This window comes from Bos indicus, chromosome 17 (assembly GCF_029378745.1).
Source record: "Bos indicus isolate NIAB-ARS_2022 breed Sahiwal x Tharparkar chromosome 17, NIAB-ARS_B.indTharparkar_mat_pri_1.0, whole genome shotgun sequence".
Taxonomy (NCBI): domain Eukaryota; kingdom Metazoa; phylum Chordata; class Mammalia; order Artiodactyla; family Bovidae; genus Bos; species Bos indicus.
Window position 1 is genome coordinate 36334006 of NC_091776.1, and position 19885 is coordinate 36353890.

At 36.0% G+C, this 19885-nt stretch overlaps 1 protein-coding gene across 4 annotated transcripts in view; it reads left to right on the top strand.

The window, feature by feature from the left end:
* Nucleotides 1-2357: 2357 nt before the first annotated feature.
* The window catches only part of FSTL5 (follistatin like 5), a 935726-nt gene continuing 918198 nt past the window's right edge, over nucleotides 2358-19885 (top strand). For 3 of the 4 annotated variants that reach the window (XM_070769158.1, XM_070769157.1, XM_070769159.1), the window contains exon 1: nucleotides 2358-3013. The gene's annotated coding sequence lies outside the window, so the exon portion shown is untranslated. The remainder of the gene's footprint in view (nucleotides 3014-19885) is intronic. The other variant, XM_070769156.1, reaches the window with a different exon arrangement.

Here is a 19885-nt window from a genome sequence, read left to right on the forward strand (position 1 = left end):
ACTTGCTCTTGATCACACAGCCAATTAAAACAGAAGACAAACTAAAATCCTCTGGAAGGGTACAGTCCTCCCATTTGTTTTCAGTATGATGCATTTTTGTGCAAGCATGCAAAAATAGTTCTATTTATTTTGCTTTTCTGTTTCTGTTTCTTTCTCTCTCTTTTGGATAGAGTGAAAAAAATGATCTTTTTTTTTTCTTTCCACATTTAAAACATAGGTTTGTTTTCCAGTTTTATCCATTTAGATTTTTACATAATATTATCCTTGCCTTAATTGAATCCATAGCTCCAAACAATATGATTACTGAAATGATCTGAAAAATAGTGTCTGTTAAACAATATATGACACAGACTTTTGTGGAATTGTGTAGGAATTTTTATAATGTTCTCTATATATTTCCATAGTGAACTTTTAAGTCTTTTCTTACATTTTGGCAGGTTGGCAGGAAGCAGACCAAAATATATCATGTGACATTTCCAAAGAAGAAAAACACATGTGCTTTGATCAGCCTAAAAAGAAGTTATTCAATTGCTCCATTGTAATCACAATTGTAGAATGACCATCTGCCTCCAAATGTCATCTTTCATGCTCTACTGTGGTGTTACTGCTGCTGCTAAGTCACTTCAGTCGTGTCCGACTCTGTGTGACCCCATGGACTGCAGCCTACCAGGTTCCTCCGTCCATGGGATTTTCCGGGCAAAAGTACTGGAATGGGTTGCCATTGCCTTCTCCTTAGAAGCCATTATTAAAATCACTTTGTGAATTGAGGGGCTTTCAGAATATGGATGCTTATGTGAATGTGTGAATATGTGAGTGTGTGTGTAGGGAGCAGTGCAAAAAGACACAGCACTGGTTATTTATATACTTACATAAAATCTATAGTGGTTATAAGAAAATAAAATGTTGCAGATTATCTGGAATACACACATGGTCTAGATGTGTTGGAGGGATATTCCCAAGATCTTCAATATTTGGGAAAGAAACTGACAAAATTGGGAATAATGCTGAAAAAACAAGGTTCATATGGATACAAAACAGAAAAAAGATAAGTCCTTCAGAAACAAAAATAATACGCTTTTTTTTCCTCAGTGTGACTCCTGTTTAAGTAATAATTGAGAAGGTATTTGTGTATATATGCCCACAAAGTAAACATGCTCCTTGAAATAATTTCTTAAAAATAGCAGAAAATCAAAATTATTGTTCATTTTTCCTGATGGGAGATTAAACAAGTGAATTCATTCCATCAGAGCTCCTGAAAATACTCATGAATGAATCCAGTGCAAAATCATTTTAGGCTTCAGGAATATGATGACACATATCAGTATGTATGCATTTTTGATGAAAATATGATGTGTTGAATGCTATGAAATTTCTTGAATAAACAATTTTCTGTGAAAAATGTTTTATCCAACTAAGAAAATTTAGGGTTAATTTTACTTGCCCATTTCTTTGTACAAGTAAGTCCTGATGACTGTAGGCAGCAGTAGAGGTTAGGATGTGAATACTGACCCTTTGGGATGACTGATTATTTCTGTTCACTAAAAATGTTTGTCTACAAGGTTAAGCACTCAGGAATCTGACAGAGCAGCCCCCTTTCTCTTGCTGTCAAGGGACTTAGAACCTCACTGTGACAAGAAACATCACATATACTGAAAGAATTGCTAAAGGCTATGAAACGCTTCCAGCCTACCCCATCTTTCACAGAACAACTGATATATTAGACATAATAAATATTACATAACCTTCAGGATTTTGGCAGTGGAAGTTGAATTTGGGAACTCTCACTTTTTTCATTATTAAATGATGTTTTTTTAACCCTGGAATGGCCAAATCCATTTAACTTGACAATGTATTTAAATCACAAGAATAAGGTTCCACAGATTTTATAGGAACACACGAAGTCAGAGATATGCTACGCAGTACTCATATAAACAAAATTAAGACAATATTGTTTACAAATGACAAGTATTGCAATACTTTACAAATGACAAGTATTGCAAGCTCCCAGTACTCAAAGCGTTTTTTCCTCTCCAGAACAAGTTTCTGCTGCAGTGAGTCCCTCTAGCAGTTTCGTGAATCTAGGAAAAGGAACGAAGACCAAACATTCTTTCCAGTAAACAAATGGAAGGGAGAAGCAGGGAAGTTTGAACAGAAAGATCAAAAGGATTTTTTTTAAATCTAAGCGATTGCATGAATTCCTTCTGTCCCCCGATCCGCGGTCCTTCACCAACACAGCCACCCCACCTCCCCTCCCCGAGCATGCCCTCTGCTCCACTGCCCCCTCAGCCCCGTCTCCTGTCAAAGCTGTCAGCTGAGGTTTCCGGAGCGCAGAGGAGCGAGGCTCCTGGCGAAGGCAAAGCTCCAGCTGCTCCGAGAGCATTCGGTTTCTTCAGGGCTGGTTTTGCTGGATCCTGAAGCCCAATGATGCCCACGTTGATACTCAGGTTGGATTCCGTCCCCTCCACTGCCTCAGCTGACCCCAGCAGAAGCCCAGTCCAGGGGGCGGCCCCGCACCTGGCTCAGAACTGAAATGCAAAATCGTTACGTCAGATGGTAGGGGCGGGGCGCGCCCGGGTTGAGTGGCAGCAGCCCTTGCTCCGGGAGGAGGCGCGAGAATCAGCCTGGTTCAGTGACTGAGACAAACTGGTGGGGAGAAGAGCGGGTGCTGTCCACTGCGCTGTCGGTGCTGAACCTGGGACGCGAGCGGACCAGCTGCTCCAGGCAACGCCCTCTCCCACTCTCTGTGCCCGGCAGGACCCTCTTCTCTAGCTGGACCGTATTAACTTGATAAAGGAGTGTGGTATCGGACGTGGGAGAGAGTCCTCCGTTTGCCACCTGGGCGCCCATTCAGGCGTGACTTCGGGGATTTCTATAGTTTTAGACCAAACTATTTCCCTCTTTTCCCAACTAAGATCATTTTTTAGTTTTTTTTAAAATTATTTTTATGATTGTGATTTACATATTCACACTGTTTAGGAACCCTTCTGGGAGACTTTTTGACTCTGGAAATAAGGTAAGAAAAAGAATATTATTATACATTTTTACAAATGAGGGAGCAATGCCATACAAATATTTAAGAGCAAGTTATGATTATTTTTATAATTTGAAACGGGATAGTTTGTATTAATTGAAACAGCTATTTTAATAATTACTATTACAAAAATGTCTGTTGGTGATTAGGCACTGAATTCAAGAGAGGAAGTTGAGAGCTTTTTGTTTTATTTGTGTGAACTTAATGTCATTGTGTTACATCTTGCTTTATAAATATAAATTTTGTAGAGAAACACTTCAAGCATAGCTCAAAGGACAGGAAACATTCGATGCAAGTCCTCAAATATGTTAGTAAATTATGTTAAATAAATCACCCAACAAGTTGTTTAAAACAAATACAACCTTAAAAATATGTGAGTGGACTAATCTCTGATTAATCAATATTGCCTATGGTATCTAAATCATAGACTGCAAAGTGCAGAGCTTTCTTCACATTATTTTGTAGAGGAGGTGGCTAGAAGAGGAGCATTTATACCATGCTGGGCTCATTTAGATGTGTTGTTATGCAGTAGATCCATATAAAACTTGTGAAACTTGGTCTCAGATTTCTGCACCCCAAGGTCATGTGTATTTCCAATTTGGGGGCTGTTTGTTCCGCTATTGACTAGTGAATGTCATCCCCCTCCGCCCTCTCAGGTTAGAGGTGGATGTAAATGGGAAGCTCAGATTTAATAATACAGTATTAGCTTGTATTATAGTCGCTACTGCTGTTGGTAATTTGAATGGAACTGGGAAGCGTGGGCTGGGAAAATGTCTCGCTATTTCAGCTATGTTTAACCTCTTGCATGCTTAACAGAGAGCTTTTCTTTACTTAGGAGATTTTCTTTTGAAGCTACATTCTTTTTGTGAATTGGCAGTGTGTTTTGTGTGTTTATGGAAAAAGAATTCAGTGCAGAAAACCACTCAACAGTACTTCTCATAGTGAAGAATTATTAAATGATATAAGTTAGCTGGTGTTCTGTGTGTTTCTGTTAATTCATGACCTTTTTCTAGGCATGATGATTTGTCTGGTAAGTAATATTATGTCCTTTCATTTATGTCATTAATGACATTAGATCAACTATAAATGATGACTGGCAAAACATGGGAAGAAGGTTCTTTACATTCCAGGAAGAGAGTTCAGGTGGCAACTAGATGCCCTTTATTAATAGGAATGGGTAAATTATGAGTTCTTTCAGATGATAAGTATTGTTCAGCTCACTAGGGCTATGTTTTTCAGCAACTAAAAAGTACAATAAGTTAAAAAATTTGTATGTTTTAATTATCATAAAAATTTCTACTCTAGTTGCATTATGTGTCCAAAGATAAACTTTAGGTTTAGAGTTTATTATTTAAAATAATTCCTTTGGGTATATTTTTCATTTTATTAACAGCACAGTCCTACATGAGAGTGATTGTTACAAAAAATGGATATTATTTCAAGCACCAGAGGTCAAATGTAAATCCTTTATTTGTTCTCAGGTTTTACCTAAGCAGAGGTTTTTTGTAAGATTCCTATCAGTCATGCTATCTTACATTAACGTGGTACAAAATTTTAAGAACTAAGCAGCTAGAAAATCAAACTATGATCTCTGGAACACTGGGCCATGAATCTTATACCAAACAGCTTCTTTTAATTACATAAAGAATCATTCTTCTCTTCTGTACATTTTGAAATTTTCTTTTTAAAGCTTGGTATAAATATTCAGACGGTGTAATTTTAAACAGAATAATGGCTTTAATTTTTTTAGTTCTATTTATTGCACTGAAGCATAAACATATTTTTTAATTTTATAACTTGTTTAAAAGTAGCAACATATACAAACACCATATTCACCCAAATAAGAATCTCATTGATTTATTTTTCCATAAAGTTTTCCAAGATGTATGTCTTTATTTGGGTAGAAATAGTAAAGCTTGAACTATCAGTGTCTAGATAATTGACTTCTTAAAAGTAACATAAGCTATTAAGTAACTTGTAAATTATAATTATTACTTGGTAGTTTAGTGAAAATTTTCTTTCTGTTATGGCCAAATTTCATGTTAAATACTCTTTTATCCATGAAACCAAATACTTTAAGTAATATGTTCCTTTTAATCCTTCATATTTGCCCCAAATTAACATACTATCTCTAGTATATTTTAATTTACTATGTAATATACTTTCTATATGTAATATAGTATACTTGATAACATACATATAATATACTCTGTAATAAGTTCAGAAGACTCTTAAGAACTAATAAGCTACTAAAGTACTTTCTGTTGTTAACATCATTCTAACAGCCACGTGACCAATTATTTTGTAAAAATGAACTTAATCACCTTCTCCAACACCTCCAAAATCCTTCGGGTTTAGTCTACTTAAGATGAGCTGTAGGGTCCCTTGTGGAAAATCCCAGTTTGCTCATTAAATAGGTCACCACACAACAAAATAATTGGTCCCTTCTTCCTTAATCACCTTGGTATTGAGGAAGTTGATTTTTATATTATGAGATAAACTATGAGATGAGATAGTGTTTTTGATACATTCAGAATTCTAATGAGTTTTAATATGGATTTTCTGAAAGAAGAATGAAGCAATCATATAACACTCTTAATGAGTATAAGCATGTTATATACATGTGCTATATGTGTGTGTGTGTATATATATATATATTTATGTTATTGATCAATCTGTCTAGGTAAAGTCTACTGTACCATAAACCAATGGGACTTATTTGTAACTTGCAAGCTCAAGAAATACTACTTAATATAAAAATAATTTACATACTAAGCTACAATGCAACATATACTTTTTGGTGACAAAACTATTTTCTAATTATTGTTATTTTTAAAATTTATTTAGGCTAGTAAGGTTGAGCACACACAAGTTTCGTTTTGCTTTGTTTTTGCCATGAACATGTCATTTGGAAGCTCTTATGCTGATTGGCAATGGAAAGGACAATTGGAAACAAAAATTTGTCAAGGATAAGTAGCAGAATGAATGTGTACATAATGAAGAGATTATTGTACTGCACTGATTCTGCACAAAATATGGTTGATGATAAATGATTTGCAAAGTATAATCTCTAGAAGAGACACATGAGATTCACTTTGTATACATCTATAGGTAATAAGCCTTGCACCTCTAAGGAACAGAGCCTGGATAGCCTTACACCTGAAATATTTTTGTTATTTATGTATCAATGTTTTCATACGCAGATGTGGTAAAATGTGGGAGGAAGAGCACCTGAACTCTGAACTCTCTTGCTTTAAAACCAAATAATTAATATTAATTTAAAGTGACTTTTGGTATCAAATTATGTAAATCTCTAAAGCAAAGTATTTGCTTAGTGTGTTCATTTGCATGTCAATACAGAGGAATATTATTCCAACTCAAACTGGTTCATAGCACTCTTAACAATTCCAAAACACAGTGCAGAAGAGTTGAAAACACTTTTTGTTCATTGAGTTTTATTTAAATATATTCATCATAATTGACACTTAAGAGAAACTTACTTCAGTAATATATTTTTTCTGTTCAAGTAACACCAAGGTACCAATTAAAACACATAGGGTAGCAATTAAAACATGTCTGAATTGTGTTCCCCAAAGATGATGATGAAATGAAAATAATTTTCCTTTCTACTTTCATTAAAAACATTAGATAGTGTTTTAATGACCACCAAGGTCTTATTTTTTCTAGTTTCTAAAGTCTTCAAAGTAAAAGTCCTTACACACATAAAGTGACAAATGCCCCCTGCCCTTTGGAGTTATGTGCCCCTTTTTCTCAAAGCCACAGGTTTTTGTTGTGGTCTTGGAGTCAACTAAACTCTGGACTACCTCATTTAGGAGTAAGGGAGTGGTCCCATTAATCTTTCTAAAGAAAGAGGGCCAGTGAGCTACTACTAGTAAGCACTTTTTTGCTGCTCGTGATAAACAACTTATTGATATCTGAGCATATGGTCTGTGAACCTTGATTTGCCAGTACAATAAGAGGAATAGTATAGGAAAAAGATGCTATTTAAGGTATTAATATGTATACATACACATTTTATTCATTAGGTTAATTTATCCATATTAAGGCATTTTCCATTTACATGACTATGTAGATTTTCTATTATCTTCATTTTAGATAAGAGAAAGCAGACACTCAGGTCAAAACTTTCTACTTCTCCAGCCCATAGTCACACAATTAAGAACAGATGGATTGGGCACTGGGCTTAGCTCACCCATTTTGCATCTACTTTTAGCACCACTGTTTAAGTCAGGTATTCAAATGAGTGTGTCATTTAAACCTAGACTTTTTTTTCCTGTTACTTTCTTTACTAAATATGAATGCTAGTTTTCTCTCTTGCCCCATCTTTCCCTTAATTATTAAGTTTTGTTGAAATAATTTTATGTCACATATTCTTTGGGCTTCCCAAGTGGCACTAGCAGTAAAGAACTTGTTTGCCAATGCAGGAGATGTAAAAGACATGAGTTCGATCCGTGGGTTGGAAAGATCCCCCTGAAGGAGGGCATGGCGACCCACTCCAGTATTCTTGCCTGGAAAAATCCCATGGACAGAGGAGCCCAGTGGGATACAGTTCATAGGGTCACAAAAAGTTGGACACGACTGAAGCTACTTAGCACAGCATAACACATATATTCTTTAGTGTACAAACTTAAGAATTTATAATATCAAAAGTCTTAAGGGACCTTTTCCTTTGTATTTAATGTTAGAGGTTCTACATTATTCAATCTCATAGACCATAATATTAGGAAACACCATTTCCCTTTATATCTCAAATAGAATAAGAAACAGTATAACAAAGTAATTTCCAAAGAGTTCATGTTTTTTGGTTTATTTGTTTCATTCTCTAAAAAGTCCTTGTAGATATCAAGTTCAATTCCAAATACATCTTGAACTAAACTTCAAGCAATGTAACTTGTGTTATAAAACACTGCTCACATTTAAATCTTCAGACTAGTTAGCTGCTAATATTTCAGTCTATGAGATGAAATAAAATAATCAAAATAGTGTTCGTAGTTTCAAAGCACAATACAGAGAGAGGTAGTTTAAGTGGGCTATTGAAAACTTAAGAAACATTCGTTACTTTATTGTTTCTTCTATTTGAGGTATTAATACAAAGGGAAGTGTTGGCTGGTAATTGATGTCCTTTGCTTTCACATGACATTTAGGTTGACAGAGTAGAAAAGGTGAGGGCTGGTGGCTGTAATAATAACACAGCTCCCAGGAGAGCCACACAGTTGCATCAGATCCCCTAGTGAATCCTCATTATCTGAGTTTTGGGTTGTCTTTATTAAGTGGATCTCGAAGGACATAGAAAAGTTTGATTTGTGGAAGAGTTTAACTTGAAAGTGGAAAAATGTATAGGGCTTTTATTAAACATTTTACATGTTGATTAGCAATACTTAGAATTTTACTTTTGAAATGAAGCCTGGTGTAAAAGTTTTTAATCTTGAAAGTTCTGCACCATTTTGTGTACTATTCACTGTTCCTCATTCTTACTAGAGCCCTGCAGGAAGCTCATTCATTATAACAGCTACAGTTATTCCCCCTTCATAGATAACTTCCAAATCCATAACTCTGGCCCACATTTGAACTCCACAAATGTATTTACAAAAAGTCTGCTAGACATTTTAACTCTGATTTTATGGTGACAGGACAAACTCCTCAAACTCATCATTTCATCCCTACCATGGTCTGCGAGCCTCATTTTTCTGCCTGTCAGTTAGTGACACACTTTTTCCATTCACCGAAGCCTGGGATTTCGTACACCTTTTAAACTTATATCATTATTGTTATATTATGGGTCTCCATGTTTTGACTTTTTTTTTCCCTTCGTAATGTAACTTTATCTAAATCTCAATTTTCTATTCTCTTTTCACTTTTACCTTGACCCAGACTGTCCCATGTCAACCAGAATTTTATTTTTACATTTTCTACATTGATCTTACTAATTCCTGGTTCTTCCTGTAGTGATAACAATTCATGATTATACTGGCAAAGTAACATTTTTGATGACTCATAGCATACCATGCATTTCTTAAAAGTATTTATAAACATTGTTCTATTATATATTCACAACAGCTTATCAGGTAGATACTGAGAGACCAAAGCTTTAAAAGTTATGTAGCCCACAGAGCTGGGACTCAGACCAAGTTCTGTCTGAAGCAGCTGCATTATTACAGTCATTATCCTCTGCAGATACAGACTTCTTACCTCTTTGAGATTCCTCTTGATTAAAGTAAGCTTTCAAATGTCACAGCTTTCTGAAATCATCAGTGGATCTCTGATTTTTACTGTATTAAGTTGAAATTCTCTGTTTGTTTTTAAGATTCTTCTAATTGACTCTACACTCTGCAAGCAAAACTCTGATTTTCAGTTTTCTCATATATGCAATGCGTATTTGCAAAACAGAGATAGGTCAACATATAAAGCATGGGCCTTACCTGGACCACTGTATTTTCAGAATTCCCACTCCTATATCCAGCCAAATTTTCTCACAATCTAAGAGTGTATTTTGCTCATGTGTACTTTTCAGTCTCTGTGGTTTTTGTTGCAACAAATGGCTTGTCACTGTCACCCTGGATATCACTAAGATTCTCTCAAAGCTTCCATGTGTCACAAGTCTGGATACAGGCTAGCTGGCTCCTTTGTTTAGGATCTCACATCGAGTTTTCATCCAGGGCTGGACTCTCATTTGAGGCTCAGCTTCCTCCTCCAGGCTGTAGATTGCACTTATTTCTTTGCAGCTCCGAACTCATGGAAAATGGTTTCTTCAAAGCCAGAAAAGAGCTCACTGACTTTTTGGTCTGACCTCCAGAATTGCTTTTCTTTAAAAGAAACCTCAATAGTTCAGGTCCAGCGAGAATAATCTGCATTTTTTTTTAAAGAATAATCTCCTTTTTGACATACATAAAGTGAACTGATTTAAAACCTTACTTGCTTCTTAAGATCTGTTCTCTTTACCATAGACTGTAACAACCAAAAGAGCACTATCACATCATCTTTGCCATATTCTGTTGGTCAAAATCATGATAAAGGTTGTGCTTACACATAAGTTGAGGTGCTTATACACAAATGTGGGTCATTGGGATTCATGTTAGATTTCTGTCTACTGTACTGGTTTAAAGTTTGAATTGAACTTTAGAATCTTTTTTAATTACTATAGTGCTTCTGAGTCCTTCTTTCTCCTCCCCAGCATTTATGACCTAGATTTTATGCAGTGTACAGTTTGGCATTCTATCCAATTAACTTTAATCTATTTTTAAAGGAAGAAGCTTAGGAGTTCCTTCCATGTATATAAAACTTTGTGGTTTACAATTGTTTCATATACATATTATTATTTAATGTTCATTGAAGTTAATACATTTTTTATATTTGCTTCAATTAGGTAGTGCTTTCATACATGTAAGATTATAATACATTTCTTGAGTATTTTGTACATGTAAAACTGTTAAGGAATTATGCTCATGGATTAGTTAATGTTTTTAGATTTTAGATTTAGGTAATCTGCTTTGTTTTAATGTTTTTGTATTTGATCCTTGACTACTTGAAAACCACACAAAGGATTTTTTATTATTATCCTTTTTCACGCAACATGAAACATAGACCTCCCATGAAAATAAGGAATTTATGTTTAATATTATGCTTTATGGATGATAATGACCTTATGTAAAAGGTGAAAATATGTAAGCTTTCTATTTAGAAAAAAATGCAAGTAATATATTGTCTCTTCAGTTTGAGAGAGAAATTTCACAATTTAAGAGAATGCCACTTTCAAAAGAATGTCACATATATGATATCATTAATTTTATTCATGCTTATTTGGTCTAAGTATAGGTAAATAATTGCACATTTACTTTTATTATCATTAATTATACAGAAATATTTCATTGAATTTATACCTTTTATAGTTTATATACAATTAAGGTAATTTTATTTTGACAAAAGCTAAAAAAACTTGTGTATAAATTCAGTTTTTAATTTTAATTTAATAATTATTTTTTAAAATGGATCATTTTAAAATGGATTATTATAAAATTAACTATTAATTCAGTATGGACAAATTGCCTACTGTGTTTCAGATTCCCATTCAGCTGCTGGAGGTTGAGCAGAAATGAGAGAGAAAAAGTTCCCAACTCTTTCTTTCTGTGGGAAGATAGATGATAGGCAAACAAATAAAGACAAAGGATACTGTCTGGTATTGATCAGTGTTATGGTAAAAAGGAGAATAGGGAAAGGGTTGCTAAGGGGTGAAAGTGCTCCCTAAAACAGGGGTCATCATAGGAGCCACCTTTGCTGTTCTAAGGTATTCATTAAGTAGTTTCTTATAAGTTGGCATTGCTCAAGGCTATTGTGAATAATACTGCAATGAACATGAGTGTACACATATATTTTTCAGTTATTTTAGATAAATGCCCAGAAATAGGATTGTTGTATCATGTGGGATTTTATTTAAAAATATTTAAGAAGCCTCCAGATTGTTTTTCAAAGTGATTGCACCAATTTCAATTTCTCTCAACAGTGCACAAGGGTTAACCATTTCTCCACATCCTCCTTAAAACTCATTTGTACTCTTTTTGATAGTAGCTATCATAGAACATGTGAGGTGATTTCCTTGTGGTTTTGATTTGCATTTCCCTGTTGATTAGTGATGTTGAGCATCTCATCTATGTACGTACCTCTTGGTCATTTAAGTATCTTCTTTGGACTATCTTCCATTTTTTTAATTGAAATATAGTTAATTTACAATGATGTATTAGTTTCAGGTATACAGTGATTCATATATATGTGTGTATATATATATACACACATGTATATATGTATATATATTCTTTCCCAGATACTTTTTCCTTAGAGGTTTGATGCAAAACATTGAGCATAGTTTCCTGTGCTATATAGTAGGAACTTTCTGTTTATCTATTTTACATATGTTAGTGTGAATATGGTATTCCCTAACTCCTAATTTATCTCTCCCCTCCTTTTACCTTTGTATTTTCTATATCTGTGTGTCAATGTTTTGTAAATGAATTCATTTCTATCTTTTTTCTTAGATTACATATAAGTGATATGGTATCTTTACATATAAAGATATGGTATTTATCTTTGTCTGTTTGACTTACTTCACTTAGTATGACAGTCTCTAGGTTTATCCATGTTGCGACCAGTGGCATGATATCCCTGATTTTTTATGGCTGGCTTGGTGGCTGCCGTCTATGGGGTCACACAGAGTCGGACACAACTGAAGTGACTTAGCATAGCATAGCAATATTCCATTTTATACATGTGTCATATCTTCTCTATCCAGTCATCTGACAATGGATATTTAGGTTGCTACCATGTCTTGGCTATTTGTAGATAGTGCTGCCATGTACAATGGGGTGCATGTATCCTTCCAAATTATACTTTTTTTCTTTCTGGATATGTGCCCAGGAATGAGATTGCAGAACCATATCGTAACTTTCCTTTTAGTTTTTAAGGAGCTGCCATACCGTTCTCTATAGTGGCTGCATCAATTTACATTCCTACCAACAACTTATGAGGGTTCCTTTCTCATTCTTAATGTCAAATGATAGGCAAAAACCCAAAGGCTGACATCATGAAAAAAATTGTATTCTTTTTATTTGTGATTTTCTTATTAATGAAAATTAGCCTTCCCCAATTTGGTTCTACAATATATTTAAACTGTCACTTAGATTAATTTTTCATCCTCTTTTAAACATGTTATGCACAGTGTGTTGCATCTAAATTCTAGACTTTAAGTTAATCCAAAAATTAGTTTGTATTCTTTGTGCATTGCACAGTTCATTTGTTCAAAATTTCACATTCTTTCATAGAAAACTTAAGTGTTGTGAAATCTGTGTTCCTTTGAAGCAGTGATCCAGTGAGCTGGTATTTCTATCAAATGATCCTTTATCCCAGACACTATGGCATTATTAAGGAAAGAGAAATGCTTAAAATGTCTTTTGGGTTTGTGCACACGCTTGAGAAACCACAGTGTTTATTAGTTACTATGTAATTGCATTCTTTTTACCAAAAAAATGTGACATCATGGAACCATGTAAGGAAAAAGCAAAAGAAAATAAATGCAATAAAAACACACATATAACTTAACAAAATAAATGCAACAGTTAGATGCACAATATCTCAATTCTATAGCAGTCTCAAAAAATAGTACACTGACAAAAAAGTAAGGTTTAAAAGAACTTGCACAAACTGTGCCAATGCTTTGCTTATTTTCTTTGGTGAGATTTCTCATGAAGCTATAATTAATTGAGCTAAACAAAGTGAAGAGGAAACTTTCTAGACAATGCTTTGCATTTAAATTTTACATATTTACAATTCATGGCAACTGCAATTTCAAATAATTATCCTCCACCTATGTTTATTTTCTTTTGGCAAATGTCCTCTTTCCTAGGTTTCCTGAAGCCTGAGTAAGGGAAAAGTGCTTGTTTCCCTGTCTGTGCACAAATAGTACAGCTTAATTGGTAATGTCTGGAGTAGAAGTGTGTACCCAGCTGTGAAAATGGCTCCGGATGCTAGCACTCAACTGGACATCTCGTTAATTATATATGTTTTGTTACACATTTTAGTTAGGTTAACAACTGTCTGAAAATCAGCAGAGGGAGCTCAAGAAGGCATTAAGGAGATTTTGATATTAATTTTCTAATGTCATTGTGTATGGTCACTTAGTTGTGTCCGACTCTTTGCAACTCCATGGACTGTAGCCCATTGGCTCCACTGTCCATGGAATTTTCCAGCCAAGAGTACTGGAGTGGGTTGCCATTTCCTACTCCAGGGAATCTTCTGGACCCTGGGTTGAAATCATGTCTCTGGAGTCTTCTGCACTGGCAGGCGGATTCTTTATCACTGTGCCACTTGGGAAGCTATGGTTTTCTTCAAAACAGTCTTCTTCACATTTGGGAAATAAAGACAGTTTTAAGTGCAAAGTAATCTTTTTGAAGTTGGGAAATTTACAGTTATTTAAATAATTAAGTAAAAATTTTTCTCTTTAAATGGCTTTGTTCTGTTTATGACAGAAAGGTTAATTGGTATGATTTATAAAATACTGGAACATAGCGAGAACCCTGATTTCTTCTCCAGGCTTTTACTGCATCAGGTTTTAGATCTTAGTTCAGGGGTCTTGACCCAGGAACAAGAATATGGACACTAGAGGCCTAGTTTTCAAGGGACTTTTATAAAACATACTCTTAAATTAAATCTGTAATAGTCCTGTGAATATGGGAGGCCATATCCTACGATTTTACTGGTTTGGTTAAATATACTGGACTTTGTTCCAACCCAGCACTTGTAACATCATTCTCCCAAACGTGTAAAAACTGGCACGAAGTTAAAGGACATGGGTATCCAGAAAACCTTAAAACAGATCTGATGTTTTCAATTAGCAACTTTATACCAAGAGACATGCCCCATATTTATGAATTTTAAATTTGATAGTAGAAAGTATTTAAGACTATTTTTGAGTGGGACTACTTTAGATGATTTTTCAAAGTTATGCTGAAATATAAAATTTTCTAATTTAAGTTTTTTTAAAATTAGAATTCAATTTTTTCTATGGATCAAAGAGTATTAAATATACCCTAAGTCTTCAGTTGAAAACCTACCATGTTGTAAGAATGAGCTATTACATAGAAGCATTCTTAAACAAATAGCAGCACTCTATTAGTTAAAGCAGCACTCTATTGGCCTGGTGTGCTGCAGTCCTTGGGGTCGCAAAGAGTCAGACACGACTGAGGGACTGAACTGAACTGAAACAAAATTCCTGATTTAACACTAAACTAATAGATTCCTTCATTGTCTGATGACATTTTAACAGCCAATTGCCTTATTTTATAGGATATTTAAATTTACTAGTAGCCTATATAAAATTATTAAATTTGCTATTTACTACTTATAAATTAACAATTTTCTTTTTTTGTCATGCAATTTTTATATGAACATTAAATAATCTATACACTCTTGATATGTATATTTGAAACCCATAAAAATATTTTATTGTTATAAAATTTCCCCTGAGTTTAAGTTATTTGATCATTCTTGAGATTAGGGATATCTATGACATTTTATTTTCTAAAATAATTACATCAATACATTTAGGCTAGTAATGTTTGGGATATTTAACCATAGTGCTGTGTGTTATGATTTTCTGAAATTAATAGTGAAAATTGAGCTTTCCAGATTTTTATTTACATTTGCTTATTAATTCATGTGATTTAATATATTTCTTAGAAATAATTATCCCATTGTAAATCTTCCTGTATGGTGAAAGTGAAGTGAAAGTCACTCTGTCGTGTCCAACTCTTTGTAACACCATGGACTATGCAGTCCATGGAATTCTCTAGGCCAGAATACTGGAGTGGGTAGCCTTTCCCTTCTCCATGGGATCTTTCCAACCCAGGGATCGAACCCAGATCTCCCACATTGAAGGTGGATTCTTTACCAGCTGAGCCACAAGGGAAGTCCTGTATGATAAATGACCATTAATCTAAGATAAACTTGATTTTATAGAATCTGTGAAAATTGGATTCTATGAAAGAATACTAATAATAATTTATTGAGAAATTATTGGTGGGTTTCAGGCACAATTTTAGATACCATATAATTTATTTTACTAAAGCTTTAGAAAAAAAATTGTAAGATAAAATTGAAGCTGAGCCCAAGCATTCTGGGTAGGTCAAAAATCCAATGTCTGTATATGAAGAACACTGCAGTTTTATTGTCATATTTTCTATGCAAGCTGAGTTTTGTTGTTGTTCAATCGCTCAGCTGTGTCTGACTCTTTGTGACCACATGGACTGCAGCATGTCAGGCTTCTCTGTCCTTCACCATACCCTGGAGATTGCTCAAACTCATGTCTATTGAGTCGGTGATGCCATCCAACCATCTCATCCTCTGTGGTTCCTTTCTCCTCCTCCCTTTAATCTTTCCCAGAATCAAGGCCTTTTCCAAAAAGTCAGCTCTTCCCATCAGGTGGGCAAAGTATTAGAGGTTCAGCTTCAGCTTTAGTCCTTCAAATGAATACTCGGAGTTGATTTCCTTTTAGGATTGCCTAGCTTGATCTCCTTGCTGTTCAAGGGAAATCTCGAGTCTTCTCCAGCACCACAGTTTGAAGGTATCAGTTCTTTGATGCGCAGCCTTTTTTACTGTCCAGCTCTCACATCCATACATGACTACTGGAGAAACCATAGCTTTGCCTAGCTGGGCCTTTATTGGCAAAGTATTATGTGGTAGTTTAAACATTCTTTGGCATTGCCCTTCTTTGGGATTGAAATGACCTTTTCCAGTCCTGTGGCCACTGCTGAGTAGTTCATATTTTCTGGCATATTGAGTGAAGCACTTTCACAGCATCATCTTTTAGGATTTGAAATAGCTCAGCTCGAATTCCATCAACTCCACTAGCTTTGTTCATACTGATATTTCCTAAGGCCCACTTGACTTCACACTCCAGGATATTTGGCTCTAGGTGAGTGATCATACCATCATGGTTATCAGGGTCATTAAGATCTTTTTGTTCAGTTCTTCTTTGTATTTTTGCCACCTCTTAATATCTTCCGCTTCTGTTAGCTCCCTATCATATTTGTCCTTTATTGTGCCCATCACACATGAAATGTTTCTTTGATATCTTTTGTTTTCTCCTTTGCCTTTGCTTCTTTTCTTTTATCAGACAACCTCAAACCTCTTTTATCAAACATCGTCAGACAACCATTTTGCCTTTTTGCATTTCTTTTTGTTGGGCAAGATTTTGATCACCATCTCCTATGCAGTATTACAAATCTCCATCAATAGTTCTTCAGCTGAGTTTATTCAGTGTTATTGTCTTCTTTAAAAATGCACCAGGTTCATAGATGTCCATCGACACATGAATCAATGAAGAGTTGTGGTACATATATACAATTGGACAATAAAAGGACAAATTCAAATTAGTTCTAGTGAGGTGAGTGAACCTAGAGCCTGTTACATAAACTGAAGTATGTCAAAAGGAGTAAAACATATATGCCATCATATATATATGGAATTTAGAAAAGGTAACACTGGTGAACCTATATTCAGGGTGGCAATAGAGACACAGACATAGATAACAGACTTGTGGACACAGTGGGAGAAGGAGAGGGCTGGATGGGTTGAGAGAGTACCACTGAGATATATACACTGCTGCTGCTGCTAATTCGCTTCAGTCATGGCCGACTCTGTGCGACCCCATAGATGGCAGCCCACCAGGCTCCCCCATCCCCAGGATTCTCCAGGCAAGAACACTGGAGTGGGTTGCCATTTCCTTCTCCAATGCATGAAAGTGAAAAGTGAAAGTGAAGTCGCTCAGTCATGTCTGACTCTTAACTACCCCATGGACTGCAGCCCACCAGGCTCCTCCGTTCATGGGATTTTCCAGGCAAGAGTGCTGGAGTGGGGTGCCATTGCCTTCTCCTACCATATGTAAAAATAGATAGTCAGTGGGGATTTGCTGTATGACACAGGGAACTCAACCCAGTGCTCTGTGACAGCCCAGTTGGGTGGGATGGGGTGCAGGGAGGGATGAAGATTCAAGAGGGAGGGGACATATGTACACCTATGGCTGATTCATGCTGATGTATGGCAGAAACCAACACAACATTGTGAAGCAATTATCCTCCAATTAAAAATAAATAAATAAATGCACCAGGTTCAGCATGCTTTTCTAGGAGGCACTTGGATTTCTCAAGTATAGAATGATTTCCATTCCAAAGTGTGTCTGTAAGTCCAATTTTTTCTTAAATCCAACAAAATTAGCCTAGGTACTGCACTAACACAGTTGGCTATATAGTACTGTACTGTAGTAGGTTTATACTACTTTTCACACAAACAATACATAAGAAACACATAAAATAAAACGTTTCTAATCTTATACTACAGTGCCTTGAAAAGTACTGTAGTACAGTACAACAGCGGACATACTGGGGCTGGCATCAAATGAACATGCAGGAAGAGTAGGGAAGAGAGTGACTGAAGGAGGGAGAGCAAGAGGAAGTATAGAACAGAAGGATCCTCAGCAATAGGAGATGGAGGGCAAGCTGCAATTTTATTCATTCCTGACAACCATGGCACAGGTTCTGGCTCCTTGTTGGATTCAGTTCTATCTATCCTCTTGAAAATAAGCAGTCCAGTGATGTCTGGGTAGTAGCTTTTTTTTTCTTATCATAGATGACACGGACGCACCAATTGAATTCTGAACAGCTGTTGCCACCTCTGTTTACCATTCTATACTTAGGTCCTATGCCTCACAAACTAATGGTGTCTCCTCAAGTAAAGAAAACCCCCTTGCCACTTCTGCATCATGACTCTCTTCAGTTGTTCAGTTACCACTTCTTCCTCTTGCTCTGTTCATCCTGTCTCTGGGCCTCCAGTTCCATCACATCTTTAGTAGTGAGCTCCTCGTGTTGCACAGCAAGGATTTCGGTGAAGTCATCCTCTTGCAGGTGTATCTTGAAATAAAGGCACTGTGCTACTGTACTCTATACAGTGCGTACAGTAAGGTACACAAAAGCACAGCCACTTGTAGAGGATGTGTGCACATGCCAAGGTACACCAGACACGGGAACTAACTTACCTGATTGGACATGCCTGATTGGACATGTGAATGCACGTTCTCATCTTTGAAAGTTCACAACTTGAAGTTTGATATGTATGGGACTAACAATACATAAATATTTCTTTGCAACGAATAGTCTCCTACATGTCTAAAATTCTTAGTAAAGATATTTTATTCCAATGCAATCCTGATGAGAAACGCTGGACTGGAAGAAACACAAGCTGGAATCAAAATTGCCGGGAGAAATATCAATAACCTCAGATATGCAGATGACACCACCCTTATGGCAGAAAGTGAAGAGGAACTCAAAAGCCTCTTGATGAAAGTGAAAGTGGAGAGTGAAAAAGTTGGTTTAAAGCTCAACATTCAGAAAACGAAGATCATGGCATCCGGTCCCACCACTTCATGGGAAATAGATGGGGAAACAGTGGAAACAGTGTCAGACTTTATTTTTCTGGGCTCCAAAATCACTACAGATCGTGACTGCAGCCATGAAATTAAAAGACGCTTACTCCTTGGAAGGAAAGTTATGACCAACCTAGATAGCATATTCAAAAGCAGAGACATTACTTTGCCAACAAAGGTTCGTCTAGTCAAGGCTGTGGTTTTTCCTGTGGTCATGTATGGATGTGAGAGTTGGACTGTGAAGAAGGCTGAGCGTCGAAGAATTGATGCTTTTGAACTGTGGTGTTGGAGAAGACTCTTGAGAGTCCCTTGGACTGCAAGGAGATCCAACAAGTCCATTCTGAAGGAGATCAGCCCTGGGATTTCTTTGGAAGGAATGATGCTAAAGCTGAAACTCCAGTACTTTGGCCACCTCATGCGAAGAGTTGACTCATTGGAAAAGATTCTGATGCTGGGAGGGATTGGGGGCAAGAGGAGAAGGGGACAACAGAGGATGAGATGGCTGGATGGCATCACTGACTCAATGGACGTGAGTCTGAGTGAACTCCGGGAGTTGGTGATGGACAGGGAGGCCTGGCGTGCTGTGATTCATGGGGTCACAAAGAGTCGGACACGACTGAGCGACTGATCCAATCCGAATCCTGATTATCCATTATTTTTCACTGAGAAATTCTAAATTGTTAGCAAAAAGCAAAAGCACCATGAATTAAAACTTTCCCTAATTTTCAGGGAAAACAAAATTAATTTATGAATATGATTTTATCTCTGTTTTTCATTCAAGTCTTATCAGTAAATGGTGGAATATCCAATTTCTATTTCTTGCACTCCAATTAGTGTATCTGAAAAACAGATGACAAACTGAACATAGTATT